This window comes from Malania oleifera, chromosome 4, assembly GCF_029873635.1.
Source record: "Malania oleifera isolate guangnan ecotype guangnan chromosome 4, ASM2987363v1, whole genome shotgun sequence".
NCBI lineage: Eukaryota > Viridiplantae > Streptophyta > Magnoliopsida > Santalales > Ximeniaceae > Malania > Malania oleifera.
Genome location: NC_080420.1, coordinates 26,194,633 through 26,220,269, shown reverse-complemented (window position 1 = coordinate 26,220,269; position 25,637 = coordinate 26,194,633).

The following is a 25,637-nucleotide window of genomic DNA, read 5'->3' as shown; positions in this document are numbered from 1 at the left end:
TAATATAGGTATAGATAATGTCACGACCTGAAAATTTTGCTACTTTTTTTTTCCATACTGCTAAAAATATAAAATTACTCTGATACCAATAATAATATCCACAACGCCATCCCAGATCCAAAATAGGTACCAAGGATACCTGTTCATGAATACATACTATCTATGCAACGGAAAACATAATATACCTGAACCTCATATAAAATATCAGAGTTCTACAATCTACATAAATATACATGTACGTCCATAAAATCCATAAAATATCATAGGGATTATGCAAAACATATCTCCCAACACAACCACTTACCCTTAAACCAGGACTGTACCAACTACTCCTCTATCGCAGAGCACGCTCCGCTCATCTTTCTAGATTTCTTGAAATGTTTGAATTTTGGGTTAGACACCTCTCAGTAAAAAGGAATAGATTATTATCAGTGTGTGGCAATATGAGTTTTAGTGTTCCAAATATACAACCATTATTTACCTTTTCTTTCACTATGAAATCATGTAAAACTGTAAACACGTATATACAAATATATTTCAAAATACATACTTTCCTTTCTCATCATACTCTGTATAAGTAAATATGTATATATGCATAGAAGAATTGCCCTGAATGGATAAACAATAATGTCATGAATTAACCCTGCATGATCCGAGTTGTGCGGCCCGAAGGTGGGATGTAACCATGGTTGACCTAACCAAACTAAGTCAACTGTATCTGTATCTCTATCCATATCTGTATCTATTTTTGTATCTGTAACAATGAGTACGATTTGCCTACCCAACTAGTCCAGACTCCAGGGGGTAACTCCACACTTCAATGGCACAATCGACTGTATTCCACCAACACTCTATTTGAGAAGTGTGGCTGCACTGGTGTCTGTGAAGCTACGTTACTGTGCTTTGCTATGGTCCATCAAAGCTCTTAAACCATATAATGCGATTTCTAAAACAATATAATATCATGATTTCACTCACTACTTAATATAAATTGTCATACTATAAATCTGTATAAAATCACTAAAATACTATAATTTTATATAAAATACTATCATACTGTAGTTCTATATAGAATGCTATCATTTTGTAATTCTGTATCAAATGTTGTATTGTAGTTCTATATAGAACACTGTAACTCTATATAAAATCTATACTATAGTCCTTTATAGGACGCTATAATACTGTATAAAATTTGTACTATAATCCTTTATAGGATGATGTAATACTATATAAAATTCGTATTGTAGTCCTTTATAAGACGTTGTAATATTGTATAAAATCTTTACTGTGGTCCTTTATAAGATGATGTGATATTGTATAAAATTTGTACTACAATCCTTTATAGGACGCTGTAATACGGTATAATATCTTACCTCTGTCTATATATTTTTACAATAGAAACTAACAAATCTAATTATATATAACTTTCAAACTCATGCCACATAAATTAAGTGAGAACTTATACTATAATAATATTCTGGTGAAAATATTGGTATAACCATCACTAGGGTTTTACTCAAACTCAATAACCCAATTTCTCAAACATACATAAATCATTTCCAAAGTTCCCATTTTCTTAAATTTGTATACTTAGGAAAACACATATATATTACTAAAGAATCACATATTATAATTTAACTAGTCAAATTTCTAAAAATGCCTAACATAATCTATTCCCTATACTTGTTTCCTGGAAATGTGCGTGTAAGAATCCCAAAAATGTGCCTGTGGCGCTCGCACAAACCCTATATCCATATACCCTAACTCAATCAGCTCAACCCCAGAATATTTACCATTTTAATACTCCTAAGCCCATACTCTTCCAATAACTAATTAAACTTGAAAAACATATTCCTTAGCCTAGTTTTGGAGTGGTTCCTGGAAAGCCTAAACAGCTAAACCGCTCCAGTTAAATTGCGGAGAATCGTCACCAGGATCCTAAAATTTTGTTTATCCTTTGATTCGGGTTTAACCAGGCGAAAAATCAAAGAGAGAGAGAGAGAGAGAGAGAGAGAGAGAGAGAGAGAGAGAGAGAGAGAGAGAGAGAGAGAGAGAGAGAGGGAGGAATGAAATAAACCAAAAAAAAATGACTTGAGTCCCATTTATAGGTTTCTTACCCACAGCAAAACCGTTGACAGTTTTCCTGAAACCATCAGTTGTTTGGTTTCAACTAAACCTTTTTCTTACAACTTTACCCTTACTTGGCCGCAGTAACTCAAAATTGTTGACGGTTTTCTCTGAGCTTACAAAACCAACGACTGTTTGGCCTGTGTGAAACCAAATTCCCTCTTTTCTTTATTATTTCATTATTTGCTATTTTTCGCGTCTCTACATCCTCTCCTCCTTATAAAAATTTCATCTTCGAAATTTGTTATCTATCACTTGTATCAACATTTGAAGAAAAATACTGAAATTTTATTAATTACCCTCACTTATGGCAGAGAAATATCGTGGTTACATAAATGGCTCTGGGAGATTACAATAAATAAAATAAAAAATTTCCCAAAACCATTCAAAATGCAAAACTATTACATGAAAATCTACGATTAAATACACTTGAACTTACATAAAGCATACGTACATACCACTGAATTCTTACCTAAACTATTATGTTATCTATCTAACTCTAATTCCCACTGAACAAGTGTGGGTACCTCTGGCGCATTTCCTCCTCTAGTTCCCATGAGACTTCCTTGACTGCAAGATTACACTAGAGTACTTTTACTAGTGGGATTTTCTTAGTGTGTAATTCCTATTCTTTATGATCTAAGATCTGAACGGGCACTTCATCATAAAATAGAGTATCTTGAATCTCTAGTGCCTCATAACTTATTATATGTGATGAATTTGGGACATATTTCTTCAACATAGACACATGAAATACGTTATGGATCTTGGATAATGCTAGGGGTAATGCCAACCTATAGGCAACTAGACCGATTCTTTCTAGTATCTTAAACAGCCCAATATACCTAGAGCTTAGCTTACCCTTCTTTCCAATTATCAACACTCCTTGCATTGGTGCAACTTTCAAAAATACGTTATCTCCTACACCAAATTTCAATTCTCACCAGCGAGTATCTGCATAACTTTTCTGTTGACTCTGAGTTGTTTTGATTCTGTCTCTAATGAGTCTGATTTTCTTTAAAATATGTTGTACAATCTCGAGCCCCAAAATCTATCTATCACCCACTTCATCCCAATATAGTGGAGTTCGGCACCTCCGACCATAAAATGCTTCACACGGTGTTATTTCAATACTAATGGTGTAGTCGTAATCCTTTATCAATTCTAGCCATCTCCTGTGCCTCATATTTAACTCCTTCTTCATGAAGAAATATTTCAAACTTTTATGATCTATAAATATTTCACATTTCCCACCATACAGATAATACCTCCAGATTTTCAATGCATGCACCAATGCCGCCAACTCCAAATCATGCATCAGGTAGTTCTTCTCATGCTCCTTAAGTTGTCAAGAAATGTATGCAATGACTTTCCCCTACTGTATCAAGACACACCTGAGTCCTTTCTATGACGCGTCACTATATATCATAAATCCACCATCTCCTAATGGAATAGAAAAAACTGGTGTAGTGATGAGTCACTACTTCAATTCTTGGAAACTTTGCTCACAATCATTGGTCCACTTGAACTTCACATTTTTCCTTGTTAACCGTGTCAGAGGACCCAATAGTCTAGAAAAACCCTCCACAAATCACCAGTAGTATTCTGCTAGGCTTAAGAAACTCCTGATCTTTTGAACATTCCTCAGTCTCTACCAATTCACTATCACTTTTATCTTGCTTGGATCTATATAAATACCATCCTCAGAGATCACATATCTAAGGAATATAACTTCCTTCAGCCAGAATTCACATTACTTAAATTTGGCATACAACCTTTTTTCTCTTAGTACCTGAAGAACTATCCTCAAATGATCTTTGTGCTCCTCGAGGCTCTTTCAATAGACCAGAATATCATCATTGAAAACCGCTACAAACCGGTCCATGTATTCATGGAAAACCCTATTCATCAAGTCCATAAATGCAACAGGAGCATTCGTCAGTCCGAATGACATAAACAAAAACTCATAATGGCTATTCCGAATTCGGAACGTTGTCTTTGAAACATTCTCTGCCTTAACTTTCACTTGATGGTACCCGGATCAAAGACTAATCTTTGAGTAAACCAGTGTTCGCTAAATTTGATCGAACAAATCATCAATAAGAGGAAGAGGATACTTATTCTTAGCTGTCACTTTATTGATCTCCCTGTAGTCGATACACATCCTCATCGTCCCATCTTTCTTCTTTAAAAATAGAACTAGTGCTCCCCAGGGTGATACACTGGGTGTGATAAACCCCTTATCCAATAATTCCTACAATTGTTCTTTAACTCTCTCAACTCTGCTGGAGCCATTCTATAGGGGACTTTAGAAATCGGTGCCGTCCGTGAGAGTAGATCAATAGCAAATTCAATCTCATGGTCGGGAGGCAACCCAGGTAAATCCTATGGAAACACATAAGAGAATTCTCTCAAAACTGGTATATCTTCAAACTTTAATCCTCCCTCAGGTGCTTCCTTCACGCAAGCTAAGTACCCCTGGCATCCTTCCAAAAGCAGCCTCCTCGCCTAAATAGTTGATAATAACTGTGGTGAGGAATGCACACACGACCCCAAAAATCTATACTCCTGGTCCCTTGGAGATTTGAATACTACCTTTTTCTTATAACAATCGATACTGGCATAGTTGGTAGCTAGCCAATCCATTCCCAAAATCATGTCAAACCCATGCATGTCAAATACCACTAGATTGGCTGGTAGCATTTTTCCATGAATATCCACTAGACAGTCTTTGAGCACCCTTCTACATATCACTAGTGATCCTGTCGATGTGGCTACTGATAATTCGGTGTCTAGCATATGAGTTTCTATCCCACATGACTTGATGTACCCCAGAGATATAAAAGAACGTGTGGTCCCTAAATCAAAAAAAATAATAACTTTATTTAAAAATATAGAAATGATACCTATTACCACATCGTCAGCAACCTCTGCGTCTCCTGGTGTCAGTGCATAGACCCACGCCGAGGCAGCGTTCCTCTGCTGGTTGCCTCAGGGTGCTTGGTTGTTTTCCCAATAATGATTATAAGCGGGTGCATTAGCTAGTGGTACACAACAGTCTATTGCAATATGGCCAGGCCAACCACACTGATAGCAAGCATTCAACCCAATTCGGCACTCCCCTCAATGCCTCCAATTACACCTAGTACAAATAGGGGGTGCTAGATCACCCTGAGTGGCTTGGCGTCCCACTACTTGCCACTAGCCCCCATCATATCTCCTCTGCTAACCCTGACTGGTATGTTCTTGGAATTCAGGAGGTATGTGCCTCTTCCTCTGACTTTGCATCCCAACACCTCTCTATAGGCTAGTCTCAATCACTATGACTTTATCTACTAACTCTGAGAAGGTCTATACCCGGAATGCCACCACTTGCTCACAGATACTCTGTCTCAAGTCCTCCTCAAAACTCCTCTCCTTCTTCTCCTCATCTGGCACCATGTATGGGGAAAATGGAGACAGCTCAACAATTCTGGCTGCTTATTGCTAGACCGTCAGGTGCCCCTGAGTCAAATTCAGAAATTCTACTGCTTTAGCATTTCTAGTAGTAGTCAGGAAGTACCGTTCGAAGAATATCTCCTTGAAGTGGCTCCAGGTCAAAGCTATAGGCACCGGCCTTTGCTCCTTCAGCATCTCATTGACCTCCAATAGTGTTTAGCCTCCCTTATTATCTTAAAAGTAGTGAACGATACTTTCTGCTCCTCGATGCAAGGAAGAACTGCCAACGTCACCTCAATCTCTTGGACCTAGTTCTCTGCCACGAATGGGTCGGCTCCTCCTGAGAATGACGAGGGATTCATACGAATGACCTGCTCGATTGCCCAACCTTAGTGAGCTGGTGGGTAGCCCTATTCCCCTGAATTTCTTGCAATCTCTATAATTACTTGCTAGACGACACCACACAATACTGCATCAAAATCACTGCCGCCGATATTGGAAGGTCCTGGATCATTGCCGCCACCAACATTCGTTTTGTCATTCCCAAGATCCATCATGAAAATAGAACAAAATATAGTCTGAGAATCCTAACTTCATAAAAAAAAATACATTAATCTAACTAAAAACCACCAGTTATCCTCCTACAACCAACCAACTTAATGTCTTTACTCCCAATTTGAGGTTCAGTCTTACCATTCAAAAACAAAAACTGATGATAGTTTACCATTGCTTTCCTAAAATCATCATTTGAGGAAAGTTATAGAGACCGTCACAAAATTCCTACCTCCAAGCTGTGAGACAAAACCCCAAATTCTCATCTTAACCTCCAATAATGACTTATTGATATCCCGATCTACCTATTTCCTGCCCTCATCAAGATTCATTCTTATGCTTTGGTATTACTTTCTACTGTGCACTAAAGTCTACAGAACGTAGTAACCTAGGCTCTAATACCACATCTATGACGACCCAAAAATTCTGCTTCTTTTTTTTCTATATTACTAAAAATATAAAATTACTCTGATACCAATAATGACATCCACAATGTCATCCCGGATCCAAAGTGAGTACCGGGGATACCTGTTCATAAATACATACTATATATGCAACGGAAAACATAATATACCTTAACCTTATATACAATACCAAAGTTCTACTATCTCCATAAATATACATGTACGTCCAAAAAATTCATAAAACATCATAGGGATTATACAAAACATATCTCCCAACACAACCACTTACCCTTAAACTAGGAATGTACCAACTCCTCCTCTACCACGGAGCTCACTCCGCTCGTCTTTCTAGATTTCTTGAAATGTTTGAATTCTAGGGTGAGACACCTCTCACTAAGAAGTGATAGATTATTATTATTGCGTGGCAATATGAGTTTTAGCATTCCAAATATACAACCATTATCTACCTTTTCTTTCACTATGAAATCATATAAAACTGTAAACACATATATACAAATATATTTCAAAATACATACTTTCCTTTATCATCATACTCTATATAAGATAATAACTCTGTATAAGTAAATATGCACATATGCATAGAAGAACTGCCCTAGATGGATAAACAACAAAGTCATAAATTAACCCCGCATGATCCGGGTTGTGCCGCTCGAATGCGGGACCTAACCATGGTTGGCCTAACCAATCTAAGTCAATTGTATATGTATCTGTGTTTGTATCTGTAACTATGAATATGATGTGCCTACCCAACTAGTCTAGACTCCAAGGGGTAACTCTACACTTTAATGGCACAATCGACTATATACCACCAACACTCTATGTAAGAAGTGTGGCTACACTGGTATCTATGAAGCAACGATACTGTGCTTAGCTATGGTCCATCAGGGTTCTTAAACCATACAATGCGATTTCTAAAACAATATAATATCATGATTTCATTCACAACTCAGTATAAAGTGTCATACTATAAATCTTTATAAAATCACTAAAATACTATAATTCTGTATAAAATACTATCATACTGTAGTTCTATATAGAATGCTATCATTTTGTAATTTAGTATCAAATGTTGTACTATAGTTCTATATAGAACGTTGTAACTCTGTATAAAATTTGTACTATAGTCCTTTATAAGACACTAAAATCTATACTGTAGTCCTTTATAGGACGTTGTAATACTATATAAAATCTGTACTGTAATCCATTATAGGACATTGTAATATTGTATAAAATCTGTACTATAGTCCTTTTTAGGACACTGTAATACTGTATAAAATTTGTACTATAGTCCTTTATAGGACGATGTAATACTGTATAAAATCTTATCTCTGTCTATATATTTTTACCATAAAAACTGGCAAACCTAATTATACGCGACTTTCAAACTCATGCCACAGAGATTGAGCGATAACTTATACTATAATAATATTCTGCTAAAAATACTTATATAACCATCTCTAGGGTTTTACTCAAACTCAATAACCCAATCTCTCAAACATACATATATCATTTCCAAAGTTCCCATTTTCATAAATCTGTATACTCAGGAAAACACATATATATTACTCCAAAATCACATATTATAATTTAATCAATCAAGTTTTTCAAAACGCCTGACATAATCTATTCCCCTTACTAGTTTCCTGAAAATGTGCCTATAGGGATCTCAAAAATGTGCTTGCAGTGCTCGCACAAACCCTGTATCCATATACCCTAACTCAATCAATTCAACCCCAGAATATTTACCATTTTAATACTCTTAAGCCCATACTCTTCTAATAACTAATTAAACTTGAAAAATGTATTCCTTACCCTAGTTTTAGAGTGGTGCTTGGAAAACCTAAACAGCTAATTCGCTATGGTTAAATTGCGGAGAATTGTCACCGAGATCCCAAAATGTCGTTTATCCTTCAATTCGGGTTTAAACCAGGCAAAAAATCAAAGCGAGAGTGAGAGAGAGGATACCACAACTAGAGAGAGAGAGAGAGAGAGAGAGAGAGAGAGAGAGAGAGAGAGGGAGGGAGGGAGGGAGGGAGAGGAATGAAATGAACCTAAAAAAATAACTTGAGTCCCATTTATAGGTTTCTCACCCATAGCAAAACCGTCAATGGTTTTCCCGAAACCATTGATGGTTTGGTTTTAACGAAACCTTTTTTTACAGTTTTACCCTTACCTCGCTGCGGTAACTCAAAACCATTGATGGCTTTCTCTAACCATACAGACTTGTCGATGGTTTGGCCTATGCCAAACCAAATTCCCTCTTTCTTTTTTATTTCATTATTTACTATTTTTTAGGTCCTTATAAATAACACATCCACAAGAACTTATGGGGCAGAAAGGTCCAGGATTTTTCTCTCTTCTAGTGCAAGCCTCTTGTGCAATTGCTTTTGATGATCTACAAACTCCACGAATAAATCCCTTAGCAGCATAGCTATCATGTATTTTGCAGTTCCTAACTGACGGAGCTTTAATTCTTCGCCAATTATAGCATTTGTTCTCTGTAATTCCTACTGCAAGATTAGGATCATAAAATCAATTATGCAATTCCACAACAGAGCTCCAACACTAGCACAAAATCTTACTTTTATAGTTGATGATATTTCCTAAAAAAATAATAAAAATAAAAATGAAAGAACTTGTCAGGGACTTCTCTTTCAGATTCCAAATTAATGGTTTAAACAATCCATGCCTTGGTATCTTTTCAGTTATCGCCCACGGCCTGTAGAAAATGAACAAAACAATGAAAGCTAACTGACAAGGGAAATATAAGTTCTAATGAAAGCAATTACTCCAAATCCAATATAATCTGATATAGAATTAGAGAAAAAAGGCGAACAATGTACAATCAACAATTATAATGCATTTGTAGATACCTTCACGTTGAAGATGTTATAATGTGATTTGGATTCTCCAAAAATTCCCATAATGGGATCCTTAGAACTTTGTACTACACACCCGATATGGGATCCTTACACAAAGACCCTATATGTAAAACAACTCTTATAGGTTCATATAATAAGTTTCTTATGCTAAATTGTTAGATGAATGAGGAGTTGCAGAGGGGATCCGTGGAGTTTGCAAAGCTGCTGTGCTCTGCTGGAGAGGAGGCCAAAGCTGTGCAGCAGGGGCTGCGGGTGGAAGTTGGTGTAGGGGCTGGTGTGAGGAAGAACAGAGGAGCAGGATAGAGAGGCCAGCGGGAAAGAAAGACAAGAAAAAAAACTAAGTAAGAGAAAAATAAGATGAAGAAGATGAGGAGGATGAAGAGGAAGAAGAAGAAGAAGGAGCGTGAGAGAGCCCCCACGGGCTGCCTTTTCTTCTAAGAAGGAGAGGAAGAGAATATTTAAAGGGGATGGGGAAAAACCCTATGACCCGGATTACCCAACCCGACCCGGCCATGCATGGCCGGGTCACATCAAATACCCATTCATATATATTTTTTTCTCATTTTATTTGTTCTCTGTTCGTCGTAAATTCTGCTCTTTTGGAGCCTATATCTCATAAAACTCAAAACATAAAAGTTGTAGATAATCCTTTCCTCTTTCTCCAGAAATTTGAATTGTATCAATCGGAGCTCGGACGGAAAAGTTATGTACAAAATACGAACAGGTGTCGGTTTTGATTCCCGGGAATTTTCCTGCGACAAAAAAAAATTACCAAAACTTCATAAATAGTGCAATAAAGTTCAAGAATGATGATTTTGGCATTTTATTAAAATATTGGACAATTTTGGACATTTAATTAAAAATATAAACCGAAAAGCCCGGGTTAAGATGCCCAATTAAGCAGTTTTGACCCGTAATCAATGAACTCCATGAAATCTATCCACATTAGACAATTCAAGAATGGTTGAAATATAAACATCACTTTCAAAAATATTTTAGCATGCAGTATAGTATACACATTTTAGTGCATGGTTTATGGACTTTTGATTATTTTGGGAAAATTCTAACGAAATTTCGGCAGCATGCCATCTGTAAATAGAACATTTTTCCATAAAGACATGCTCCAAAAACCTGGTTATTTACTGCAAGTAATTCACATTAAGCATGCAACAACCTAAAAATATCTATCAGCAAGCAATACACAAGTCATTGCATCTGCCATGCAGGTGGCATTTAGTTCAATTAGCATGCACTTCTATTATCACCTATCAGCATGCATTTCATAATACTGCATCAGCCATGCAATTGGCATTCCATTCAAATATGCAATCCAAAATATTTAAGCGATTCAGTATAATCTGATATAGTTCATGTTAAAATATAAACTATCGATCAAAGAGATATAATTACTTAATACAGTATGGATAGTAGGTTGTAGTGCTAATCTCAACATATAAGACCAGAAAGTCATAATGAATATCTCTTTAGGTTTACTTTGAATCAGTCGAAGGAATGATATGAAAAATGTGGAGACTAACATCCCATTCAAATAGAGATTAGCTCATTCCTTATCAATTCAAAGTTAGCATGCTATAGCCAATATTTTCATATTTTAACCAATCATTGTGATATATATATATATATATATATATATATATATATATATATATGCATTAAAATGGATATGTATTACTTCAATTTTTGTAATGGCTTGATTTTATGAAGTTCTTAGTAACATAAAGGTGTGTAGTGAATGCATATACCAAGATTTGTCATTTTAAAGACAAACTACTTCCTAAGCCTTTTAGTCATCACTACCCCTAATCCTAAGAACTTAGGAAGGATTAAGCAATTATGTAATTCCAATAGGAATCCATTCCTCCTTAGGTCTTAAGGGGTTTGCTTTCATGATTACTCATATCAATTTCTTATTTTTGCCTCTGGTGCCTCTAAATGAACAAGTGAATTTGATGTGCTCTTACCTTAAGGTCTTTTCGTATTCAAATGGGCATGCATTACATCTTCACCTTTGAATTACTAACTTTCCTACTATAGCTTAAGACCTATATTCATTCACATCACAAAATAAACTGAAAGTAAATTGCAATAAAACAAATCCTAGAAAAATACATTATTAACAAAAAAAAAAAAAAAACTTCAAACTTCAATCTTCCCTGGTCTTTCATTTGAAAAACATACATGAACTCATCAAATTCAATCGCAAAAATTCATGCAAACACAAAAGTGCATTTAGTTCATATAATATTCAAACTTAAAATCAAGAACTTTCAAAATTGATCGCAAAAAAATTCAAATTCCCCAAGTAAGGATTAATTGAGCTGCAATTGTCAAATTAAAACCCAACTGAACCTTAAAAACTAAATCACAATTGACCTCTCATTTTTTAATTAAGGCCAAATTGAATTTCAATTTGACAAATTGAACCTCAATTACATAGATTGAGCTTAATTGAACCTTAAGCCCATCAAATCAAATATTAATCAAATCCATACGCAAGCCTTTGAACTCAGTTCAACCTTGAACTCTCTCTCTCACACACACACACACATTTAGACACACGCACATATACAGGCACACACACCCACCCACAGACAGTCACATACATGCACACACATACAAGCACACACACACACACACTCACTCACACCCAGTCACACACCCATACACACACACACACTCACACCCAGTCACACACCTACACACAGTCACACACACACAGTCACACACACACATACACACGGACACACACACACACACACACACGCCGAACCCTCATGATTTGTAGAAGACCAAGACGAAGAAGAAGAAAAAGAAGAAGAAGAACCTGAAGAGCTTCGGCAATTTGGAACATCCAAGTCAGGAAAGCGGCGGAGGCAACGGCAATGGGACGACCTCAGGTGAGCGGTGGCGACAACGGCGGCGGGAGGAGCACCCACGAGCAACAATGGCAGTGGTAGCAACGGCAATGGGACGCATAGGGAAAGAAATTCAAGAGGAGGAAAAAGGAGGGAGGGAAGGAAAAGGAGGGAGGAGAGAGGAGGGAAAAGGGGGGAGGAGGGAAATAAGATCAGTGCGGATCTTAGAGTTTTTACAGGGTTAGAGTATTAGTGACAGTTTTAAAATTGTCACTTATTCCCTAAAGTCGTCACTAATATGTAAATAAATTATTTTTATTTTTTTATATAAAAGTAATATTAGTGATGGTTTTTCTAAAATGTCACTAAAAACAAACTATTTGTGATAGTTTTTCTAAACCATCACTAAAAATAGACTATTAAAATTACTAAAATACTATGTGTAATATATAAATATAATATAAATAAATTTTAAGATGATTTTTAAAAGTTATAACTTGGAACATTTATTTAACCTTAATTTAGATTAAATTTTTTGTTTGAGGAAAAAAAAAGGAAAAAAAAATAACAAGGAAATTAATGCAAGGTACATGTATATATAGCTGGCAGCACGACAGACTAACATGTATAGATAATTATAGGTACTTTCTTCTATATTTTGTAAGCAAGAGCTACAATTTGTTGTTCCCATTTGCAGTGTCACCCCACATGTGAGCGCAACTTGCTCTTATATATCTCCCTCAAAAAGGTTTAAATTATATATTATAATATTATACACTCATAATATATACATGTACAATATATAGACCACACCTTCCCTGATCTATACACGGTCATTCCAAAAGGTATGAACTTGAAAATGTTGAAATTTAGAGAATCTTTTCAACCAATACTCACTATCAATGATAGTTCTTCCATTTTTTTTGTCCACTGTATGTTAAAAACAATCACACTCCATGGCCAGACATATAGTTCTTTCCTTCAGATTTTAAAGATCGAAGTTGCTTCTATTCGAAAAAGTGATAAAAGATCTTTAGGACCTGATTCATTGAAGAAGCTAAAAATGAGTAATGCTTCCGTGAAGCCTTATAGCATAATACTACAAAGTATGTCTTAAAGAAATTGGAAAAATCTTTCGTAGATCATGATGAAAGTGGGACTTCCTTGGGGGAAAAGCTATAAAATATGATGTGTAAGGGCTCTGGTCCCATTAAACCTAGGGTACGCTCTTCTTATTGTATTATATCTTCAACTCATTCAGATTCTCATTTGTGGTGGTAAGTCACTTTTATTGGACAATATCAGCAACTGTTCTTATCTATCCACTACTACGAATATAGCTTTTTAAGAAACTGGCCCTGGTGAATTAAAAGAATCTTCATGAGCAACCCACCCACGCATAGACATTTGAAATAGCTTCAAAAGATCTCTCAAACTCTATTGCATTTTAAAAATTAGTCTAATCATTGCATAACTTCACCACACCTTTCTCTGGTATGTAGATGATCATTCTAAAAGGTATAAACTTAAAAAGGTTTAAATTTAGAGAATCTTTTCAACCAATATTCACTATCAATGACAACTCCTCCATTTTTTTCATCCACTATGTTAAGAACAATCCTAGTCCATGGCTAGACATATAAATCTTTCCTTTCATATTTGAAAGAGATTGCTCCTATTATCAAGGAAAAGTAAGAAAAGATCTTCAGGTGTTGATTCATTCAAGAAGCTAAAAATGAGATGCTTCTGGGAGCTTGATCGAGCATCATTTACAATTGTTTTCTTTGGTTTAAATTGATAATTGTAGGATGTCAAAGCTTTACCTCCCCTAGTACTGACTGAGTGTGTATTTGCTTGCCTTACTAGCCAGCAGCTTTGGTCTTAGGGCACTGCTTTGGAAAGTAGAATGATTTTGGGGGATGACACCCAAATATATTTTTGAATCTGTTTGGATACCTGACCACATCCTAGTTTGAATCATGTATCGTCTGTATCTTAAATTGTTCATTCAAAATGTACATGATTTTGGGTAGCAATGATTTTTTTTTTTTGTATACATCTTGGCCACTTAGGTGACCTACAACAGTACTAACAGGGTTGGCATGTCTGTCTGGCACGGCGAGGTACTTCCTTGGCCATCTCTATCTATGTGGGAAGGCCTTACATTTAGGTTTGGATTATCTATAAGCTAAACTATTTGTTTTAATTATTAGTGACGGACCATTACTACTGTCTACCCAGGTGTGCATCTAGAGGGGGGTGAATAGACATTCTTCATGGATAATTAATTTTTTTCTACAAACACAAAATTATCTTTGGCAAGAAGCAAAATAGATATACCTCAATATATTTGAAAGTAAATAAACAAAAGCAAGTAAAGTAAGAAAGACAAGGGAAAGAGAAGCTTAACACGGCAATGTTAACGTGGTTTGACACCAAGCCTACGTCCACGCCTTGAGTCCAAATCAAGGATTCCAAAATCTACTAAGGAATCCCCTTCAAGGCATAGAAGCCTTTACAACATAGGTACAAAACCCAACTGCTTACCAAAAGCTTACAACCACGGTGTTCATCAAGAATCACCTTTACGAAAGCTCACCAAGAACCTTCAAGAATCACACTCAACAAAGAATGTAGAGATTACAAGATGGTGCTCCTTCTTGAGCTAATGATACAAATGAAACCTATAGAGACCCAGAGAATTATTGCAATTAAATAATAAAAGGAAGGAGAGAAAAGGAAATTTCAAAGGGGGGACTCAGCAGGGTCTCATCAATGAGTGCAGAGCATTCGTCGACGAGAAGTCTTCTTGGGCACGTCGACGGGGACACGTGTCTCATCAACGAGAACTTACCGAGAGGGTTGATTTCAAGGCCTGAGATTCATCGATGAGGGTTATGTGTTCATCGATGAACCTTCTTCTTGGTCTCGTCGACGAGGCAACATGACTCGTCGATGAGGCCACGTGGCCAGCTATCTATATATAGCCAAAAATTCACTTTTTAGTGAAAAATTCGTCTTCTTCCCCATTCTCTCACTAGAATTCAGTGCTCTCTCCTTCTCTCTAGATTTTCAGCTCTGTTTCTCCCCAGTTTGACGATCAGAAGCTACCACAGTGATCCTGGGGAGATTCTCTACAACCTAACCAGAGCAAAATGTTGCTTTGAGAAGTTTGGGCACCATCCCAATTTCAGGGTAAGTAGATTATTTTGGTATTTCTAGTATTACCAGGTTTATCTAAGCCTAGAGTTTGTGTTGTATGAGAATATACTAGTATTTTGTGGAGTAAATTAGGGTGTTATGATTTCAGGAATAGGGTGTTTTTAGGACCCCAGGCATGGGTTGAGGACCTCAGCAGTTATTTTTCCAGAAACCCAGGTAAATTATGGTTTAGGAAATTATGAATAGGCAGATTCAGGAAATGTGAGTATGATGATTTTTTAGGAAATTTAGTGTTTTACTGGGGAATTTTTATATATGTAATTACAGGATTTTTAGGTTGGTATGCCGAGGGCGTGAGGGTTGAATTGGAGACAAGCCTCCTAATCAAATAGGTAAGGGAAATATGCTATGATAGGAATTTTGGAATGTTTATCAGTAAAATTATATGTTTTTCCATATTATTATCCAATACACAAATTATTTGTATATTAGAAGATAAAATTTTTAGAATATGGAATATTTATTTATTTAGTTGTGTGGCATAAGACATTATCAGATCAGTACTGAAATCCTATAGTTTTCAGATTACTATGATTTCCAGTATTTATGCAAAAATATGTATTATCAGATTTTATAGAATTATGAATTACAGTGTATATACAGACAGATATTTAATATCATTTATAGATTACCATGATTCCCAAAATTTTAAAATCATAACACTATGATATTATAGTTTATACGGTTCAAATATTACAGATCAATTATTACAGCTATTACAGTTCAAATATTATAGTATTTTTAGAATAGTTTACAGTGTTATGGTTATTTTGGAATCATGATGAAACATTAAGATGTATATACAGAAAATAGTATTATACAATATCAGACCCTAATGAATCAGTTCAGATATCAATAGAGCACAGTACCGTTGCTATTATAGATCAGAGTGCAACCACATATCTTAGATAGTGTGTGGAGGATTCCATCAACTATGCTTGGAGAGATTGCAAGCTCCCCAGCAGACTGGGTTGAGGTGGCCAATTTGACGAGGTAGATACCACTACCGTGCCTTGGAGGGATCGCAGATGGTCAGGTTGAGGATTGGTAGAGTTACAGTTGACTTATCCTAGTAGGCCAACAAGAGTTAAGTCCTGCCTACAGGCCGCACAACCCTGTCATAAGGGGTTAAATCATGACATACAGTTTTTCAAGGTAAATATTACAGTTATGCATATGTATACAGATTTACAGAATATCAGCAGATATATTATGATACTAGAAGTATGAAAAAGTAGAAAACTTAGATATTACAGTTGTATTTTAAACTATAATAGATATTATAGTTGTATTTTAAACTATAATAGATGCAAGTTGTACCGTATTTATTTTAACAGCTTTTACAGTTTCAGATATTTATTAGTATAGTATTTATGGAACTCAGTAGCCACACACTAGTAATAGCATATTTCTTCTTACTAAGCATTGCCTCATCCCAATGATTTAACATTTTTCAGGTGATCCAACTAGACAAGCAGATCAGGCTCGCCGATAGAAGGATTGTTGCATTGCCCAGGTTATGGGGTAAGTGTTTCAAGGAGATGTGTTTTTGGGTAGTTTTTTAGGGCTTTGGTGGATGTTACTGGGAGATATGTTTTTGTGTATGTATATTTTGGGGAATTATTGAATTCTGGTATTGTAAATATGGATGTACAATTTTATGTTTTCCACTACGCAGGTGTACAAAATGAACAAAGTTTCTTCAGTGCTCATTTGGGGTCCGAGATGTTATAGTAGATAATCCAAAGGTATCAAAGTAAAATAAGTTTCAGTATATAGTAAAGTTTAATTTAAAAAAAATGGTATAGATTTTCAGATCGTCGCAAAATTTCACACTACTCTCTTTTAGAAACTGATATATAACTAAGAATAAACAACAAGAGAGCTTAAGCAAGTAAGTGCTAGAATGAATGCTTTACTAATTATCTCAACAACTAAATGCTTCAAGCAATATTTTTGAAATGAATGCTAAAGGGTTGTATTTATAGCCAAAGGGGACGTACTAGTAATTTGGTAGCCGTTGAGCATTTGTAAAGGTAAGAAAAAACAAGAACTATCTGTTTTAAACTCATTTAATGCAGCCTGCCACCACCAGAAACCATCGACAATTTTCTTCAACTTTTCCAAACCATCAACAGTTTCCTATAGAACGGCCAAGTAATGAACCAAACCGTCGACAGTTTTCTAGGCTCTTCCCAAACCGTCAATGGTATTCTATAGGTCAAGCCTAGTTCCAAAAAAAACCATTTAAGCACCTGATTTGTTCCATATTCGTTTGGGTGCTTAACAATTATATAAACAAAATAGGGACCAAGTTTATGAGATATTGAAACCCTAAATTTGTTAAAAACTAGTCCTTAAAAAAGTTAGTTTAAGTATAGGATATCTTGTAAAATTCTAATTAAAGGCTTATTAAGTTTGTTAAAGATATCCTATGAATTAACATGCAAATGCACTTGCTCAACTCTTGCTAAGTATTCCTACCAATATCATGCCACAAGAGTTACACAAATGTCCTACCTCACACACAACCTATTATACATACATAACATCATAAGGTCTTCGATTGGTTGTGCCTTGAGTATTCCTTGTGTATGCTTTTGCTTATTGCTTCATCAAGGTTCATCTGGTCCTTATGCTTGCTTTAGTATCCACCTATTTATCTAAACTGAACTTGAGGAAAAGTATTAGCTAACCCAAGAATCACAAATGGGTTTTTATCATCAAAACAAGTTTGAATGAAGAACCTTAGCCATTAAGGCTAACATTCTACCCCTTTTTGATGATGGCAAACCATTGGTGTTCTTTTGATAAGAAAAAAATTGCTCCCCCTCAAAATATGCATACATGTTTGAAGAATTAATGTAATAATTCCTCCCCCTTAATGTATGCACTATATGATCATCATATCATAGTTTATTTTGAATGAATCAAATGAAATTTCGGCAGTATGCCATCAATAAATAAAGCATTTCACATAAAAACCTAATTGATTTAAGCAGTTCTGTATACTCAACATATCAGTAAGTCCAATACAAGCATTTTAGTATTCCAAGCAAATCAATATAGTGCAAATAAGTTTAATATTTCCAACAACAGCTAGTATTTTCAATACTCAAGCAAGATGAGTACAATCATCATCAAAAGATCTTTATCCAATGTTTACCATAGCCATATGTTTCAGCAAGTCAACTTAATGAGGTAAGTAGTGCATTTCAGTGCAAAAAGAAGCATATAAATGTATATCATTGAGTGCAGCAAATTTCATCCTTTCTTACCAAAAAAATACATGCCATTACCGAAAAAAATACATGCCACCATTTGTTACCACCTTCTCCCCCTTTGCCATCATTAAGAAGACATGATATGTGTTTAGGGGTTGTGGTTAAGTCGGTCAAGAATGGCTGCTAGAGTGGAGTCCATGAAGTCAAACCTAGCACGAGTATCCAACTCCATCCTATCAAGTCGCTGCATAATGGTCACATTCGTCGGCTCAGGATCCGCAAGTATGTCCATGAAGGCATTAGGCACCTATTTGCTACAACTTCTTCTACCATTGCTTCCTGTTCCTCATCAATGGGTGCTTGTGGCTGATGGCATTTGACTTATACTAAAGTATGTTCGTCCTGGACTAGTTGCATTCGGCGCAAGGTGGATTCTAAATATATATCTTCTGATTTGGGATAGTTGTGTTTAGTATTGGTGGTTTGTACATCAAAATGGTGAAAGATAGCTGAAATGAGGCATCCATAAGGTAGATAGACAATCCTTTTGCATAGATTATCTTCCATAAGATGCATGAGGAGAGATGGCAAATTGATCCCACGGCCATTCCACACATGGTACATGGTGAAAATATCAACCAGTGTCACTATATCGCGTCCTATTGGCCTTACAAGGCTTAAAATCTTGTTATGTTGTTTTGATGCTAAAAAAAGAAGTGGAACTTAACATATTTGTGTGAGTAATGTTATTTCAGGGCTCATATATGAGAAAGTAAGGTCAAAGTGCTCACAAGGATCAAATGAAGCTTAAAAGAATCAAAGCATGGATCTAAAGATGATATTTTAAAGTTTGAAGAAAATGAGGACATGGATGATAAGCCAAAGAAAAGTTAGAAGTCAAAAGAGTAAAATAAAAGCAAAGAGAAAGAGTTTAAAGAAAGACAAAGCATGAAGACTCAAGAAGTGAAAAGTCTTAGAAGTCTTTATGTAAGTACTTTAATGTTTAAATATCGTTTGAAATATTATGAAGCTTTTAAGTTAACCTCTTAGACCTAAAAACCTTTTAACATACTTGGAAAATATTTTTATAAGGCCAAAAATTATTTCAAAAAGGATAGAATCATTTCTGGAATGGAAAGCACCAAAAAGAGGATTTCCCAATTGCTGTTAGTTTTTATACATCTTCATTGAGGTGCATTTTTCTCTATCAAAAACTCTTTATTTCAAAATTTTTTCAACAAGAAAGTTTTAGAATTTTCTCTTATCTTTCTTTTGACACCAAAAACACCTAATTTTAAGTTGTATATAAAAATTTATGACTAAAATACTGAAGCGGGGTTGAAACTATCAACTAACTGAACACTGTTCATGGCAGACTGAACTGGACACTTCGGTCGTCTAACCCTCAACCTCGATCATCTGAAGAATATCTTCAATTGACTGAAGATTAAGTTCAGTCATCTGAAGATTTTGCTGAAGGTATTCTAAAGAGGCAAAACCACCTCAGATGACTGAACCCGAGACTTCAGTCATCTGAACACTGTTAACGGGCAGAAATTTTAAAAGTTTTAATTTTTAAATATCCGTTGCTTGGGCTCCAAACTATTTAAAATCTTGGGAAACACTCCAAGGAAACTTTAGCAACATGGAAACAAGTCTGATTGCCTATAAATACATGGTTTTCCAAATGAAAAATCATCCAAGAATTGAAAAATATGATTAAGAAGCTGAAAGCACTCTTGTTCTTACAAAACTCTCTTGCTCACTCATTGCAAATCTCTTTTGCTGAGATATTCTGAAGTGTTGATATTTCATCCTTTGAATTCCTACTGCTAATCCTCATATAAGAAGGATATTGATTATATATTATTTCTTGTAGTTCTTTGACGTTCCAAGGATTGTTTGGATCGTTGGCTAAGCAAGGGGATATTGCTTAGAGAGGCAGGCTCTAGCCTAAAGGAGTGATCGAATGAGGGGACATCATTTGGAGAAGGCAGGCTCTAGCCTTAACCAATGAGTGTTGCAAAGGTTTGTTCCGCCCATTAAAGGAATAGGTTTAGTGAATCCTTTGGTGGTTTGCCAAAGGTGAGGACGTAGGTTGGGTATAAGCCGAACCTCGTAAAAATCCTGGTTTCACTCTCTCTTTCCCTTTACTCTTTATTTTCAGTTCATATACAACTGCGTGGATGTTTTAAATATCTAAATCATACATACTACATATATTTGGAAATCAAGTAAACTTAAAGTACAATTTTGATTTGGGTTGTGGAAATCGAAAGGGAGTACGTTGGTTACACCATATCTTGCGGAAACCATACGGGGGTACGTTACTTGACTAACATCCTAAAGATAAATAAAATGAGAGTTTATTTGAATCCTGAATATTGGGAAGAGTGTGGATATTGTGTTGATTGAATGTTATATTACACATTTTATTGAAGAAGCAAATCCATCAATATAGGGCTTTATATCAGCAAATACAAATTTCATATATACAAGGCTTATAAAAACAAACAAACCATATTAAGTTCTTATATTACGAAAGTGTTGCATGTATTAATTTTAGTTTTTTTGTTTACTTTAAAATTGTGATTGATTGGTTTGGTTGAATGATTACTTGGATGGTTGAATGATTGTATGATTGAAGATTGAATTAAGAAATAAGCTTTTGCTAAAAGTTTGAAAAATCAACAAGTTAAGAATTCATTAAAAAGACTTAAAAGAAGTTAAGAATTCTTAAAGGGAATTTAAAGAAAGTTTTAAAAACCAATTCACCCCCCCCCCTTTGGGACTACACCTTGCTTTTCAATTGGTATCAGAGCAGGGTTATAACAAATCTTAATTAATAGCTATAAAAATATCTAAATGGCTAACTTAGGCGTAGCTCCCTTTGGAGGGGGACAATCTTCAACTAGGCCTCTAATCTTTTGTGGACACAACTATACATTTTGGAAAAAGAGAATGCAAGTATACCTTCAAACCATGGATTGGAAAGCCTCGGAGGTTGTCATGGAAGGTGACCAAATTCCCACTAAGATAGTTGATGGGAAACAAGTCCCTAAGGAGAAAATTGATATGAAAGACTTAAACTATAAGCTACTGCAAGTAAATTCTAGTGCTATGAATGCTCTATATTGTGCTTTAGATGTCAATGAATTTAATAAAGTAATGGCTTGCAAATTAGCTAAGGAAATATGGTACAAGCTTGAAGTCACTTATGAAGGCACCATAGATTGTCATACCATTCACTATGCATTTGCCAGCCTTTGCTTGGGAGACTGGTAGTGTCATAGTTGTCACACTCAAGAATTTCATGAAGTGTGTCTGCATCTGAAGAGATATCCTCACCCCTAACCTCAGAGTGGGCAGGTTCCTTCGAAGTGTAGGGCACAAAGTTCACATAAAACTCTTTTACTAGTTTGGGGTATACAGGTTCTTTAAGTGTCATCAACAGATCCCAACCAATTCCTCTAAATTTATCAAGGAATGCTGGAAAATTTCTTTGGAGGAAAACACTTGGAACAACTTTACTACTCACAATGTTTCGTTGGGAGAGGTCAAAGCAATATTGATGGCTGGCTTCCCAGGATATAAATCATTCTTGCCATTCCTCAGAGCACTTTCTCCACTATTCTAAAGCTTGAGGTAAGGAATTAGAGTTCTCATATTTGGAGGAAGATGAGCTACTAGGAGGTGGATAGAGTAAGGGTTTGCGAGCAACTACCTTGGCCTTCTTCCTTGATGAGCTTGCCTCGCCGTGAGCAGACTTGAGAGCCATAGGGAATGGTGATCAACCACAAGTAAAGGAGAGGAGAGGAGAGGAGAGGGTTCGAAGAGGGTTTTCGGGAGGACAAAGCATAACACAAAAGGGCGAGGGTTAAAAATTTAGGATTTTATGACTAAGAATCCTCGGCCCGTCAAAAACAGTTGACAATTTTTCTGGGTTTTAGAAAACCATTGACGGTTTTTTAGGGTGCCCTGAAATCATCGACGATTTGGTCATGTACCAAACCATCTTCCCTTCTTACTAAATGCTCAAACATCTTTACTATTTTAAGAGATGTCTTGAGGAGTACACATTCCTAGTTCACACATAATTTTGCAAAATCTTTCTTCATTAAGGGGTTTCATTAAGATATCGGCTAATTGGTTTTTTAGTATTCACATATACTAATTCAACATTGCCTTTTTGAACGTGATCTCGAATGAAATGGTGCCAGATTTTCAATATGCTTAGTCCTAAAGTGCAAGCACGGGTTTTTATATATGTTGAAGGTACTAGTTCTGTGACGACCTACTTATTTTCCATATTTTTTTTTAATAAGATCAATATCACATATTCCAGCTCAGTAGATCATAATCCACCTGGACCCGTGAGTACCAGAGATACATCAGAACACAAAACGGAAGCCTAAGCAGCAGGAAACATACAATTACAATATAATAAATACGGAAACATCCATCACATTACTATAAATACCAGAGTCACTATATCCACTGTATTTCCATATATACATCCCAAGAATAAGATTTAGGGACAATTTCCACAAAATCTAACTGTCCTTACAAAAACTCACCCTTCAGAAAGGGCAACAGCTCTAGATCAGTGGGGCTTTTCCCGCTCTCCTATTAGGGGCTCTTGAAAATATTATGAAATTTAGGGGTGAGACACCTCTCAGTAAGGGAAATAAACTAATAACAGTGTGTGGCAACATGAGTATTCCGTGTTCTACATACACTATACATAACATATTCAGTAACTGTTTATCAAATCTGGGAAAACATATATATATCATAAAAACATGGCAGAACATACTGCATTTTCATAAACATATCTCATCTCATGTAATAAAAGCAATAACATAAAACATTCCTGGTAGGTTAGCTGGCTATTGTCATGTATTACTCCCACATGACTGCGTTGTGTGGCCCGAAAGCGGGACCTGACCATGGTTAGCCGACCACTGCTAAGTCAAAAGTACATTCTATAAGTCTGATGGGTTTGCCTAACCTGGTCCATACACTAGGGGCGATCACACTCTTCTTAAAAACCACATCGACCATCCAATCTTATACCACTCCGTACAGTGGCGTTAACATAGATATCATGATCACGAAGACCATGGACACATAGCAACAGTACCGTGCAAGTGCTAGCCTAAACCAAGCCAACCAGGTTATGATACCATATAATATTACTGAAACTGTGATACATGGATATTTCATATCATCAATTATCAAACCATTCATGTCATTTTGCATATATACGTATATCATGAAAATCATCGGCCTGTATGCCGGTATTACATATTTTATCATAGCTCAGCCCGTATGCCGACAAATCATAGCACAGCCCATACACTGGCAAATCACATCCATAGCTCAGCTCGTACGCTGAAAAATCACATCCATAGCATGGCCTGTACGCTAGCAAAATATATCCATAACTCAGCCCATACACTGGCAAATCATACACATAGCTCGGCCCGTACACCAGTTTTCCATTATAAAAATCCATATCATAATCACATTTCCATAAAATAGTATTTCATAACATTTTATACTTATGCCACACTAATAGTTTTTTCACATATTCAACATACCATCATTTTAACAGTATTTTTCCCAAATATAAATCATATATAAACACATTTACTTTCCAGAAATCAAATGTTATATATATATATATATATATATATATATATATATACATTTTCTTAAAAAGAACTAGCTTAATTTATCCCCTTACCTAATTCCTGAAAAGCCCCTAAGAAAATCTGCCCCGCACCCGCGGTGTTCTCAACTGAACACCCTGGAAACAATATTTCCTAAAACGAAAGTTTAATATTTCTAAGCGTATAACACTTTCCTCAACTGTCAAAAATCCAAATATTGAGTAGAAAGCCTTACCCTGGATTTGGGATGATTTCCACCTTACGTTCACCAATGATCCACTCCGACAGATTTGGAGAGAACTTCCCCAGGATCGTCGTGGTGACTTCGAATTGTCAATTCGGCAAAGATCTGGCCCGAAATCAACAAAAAAGATAGAGAAACCAAAGGGGGGAGAGAGAAAGAGAATGAGTTGCTTAGTTATGAAGTAACAAAAATTTAGATTTTTAGTATTTATAGAACTGGATTTATCAACAAGCCATGTCATTCGTCGACAAATCCTTCAATAATTTCGTCAACGAAATTCAGTCCTTGTCAACGAAATTTGGTCAGCTCAAACCTCTCTCGATTTTTCTTCGTCAACGAATCCCCTATATTCGTCGACGAATCCCTTGTATTCGTTGATGAATTCTCTTAAACCTTTGTCGACGAATTCCCTGTATTCGTCGATGAAGCCTTAATGATTCCCCTCAGTTATTCCTTTCAAAGTGCAATTTCGTCGATGAAGTCGACTTCCTCCTTCTGTTACTGTCTCCATTTCCCTTCCTCTTTATTATTTATATCCCATTATTATTCGAGTCGTTACTGGTTCTGTCACAATGGATTGGTGTACCCTTTATCAAAATTTTAAAGTCCTCAACTTATTGCTTCATATATAGTGCTTGGGCGCAACAACTACCGACTGCAATGTATCAACCTTGGTGGTTAAGAGTGCAATGGAGGTTTGTTTCGTACAAAACTATGAAACAAGAGAGTGTCCAAGGAAGTGACACATTCCACTCGTACTCTTCCTATCAGTTTTGCACCCCCTATAGTTAGCATCTGAATAGCAGGTGAGATCAAATGGAGCATTCTTAGGGTAAAAGAGCCCTAAGTCATGTGTTCCTGCTAGGTACCTAAATATTCTCTTAATGGCATTAAGATGTGACTCTTTGGGACATGATTGGAATCTAGCACACAAGAAAACACTGAACATAATGTATGGCTTGCTAAAAGTGA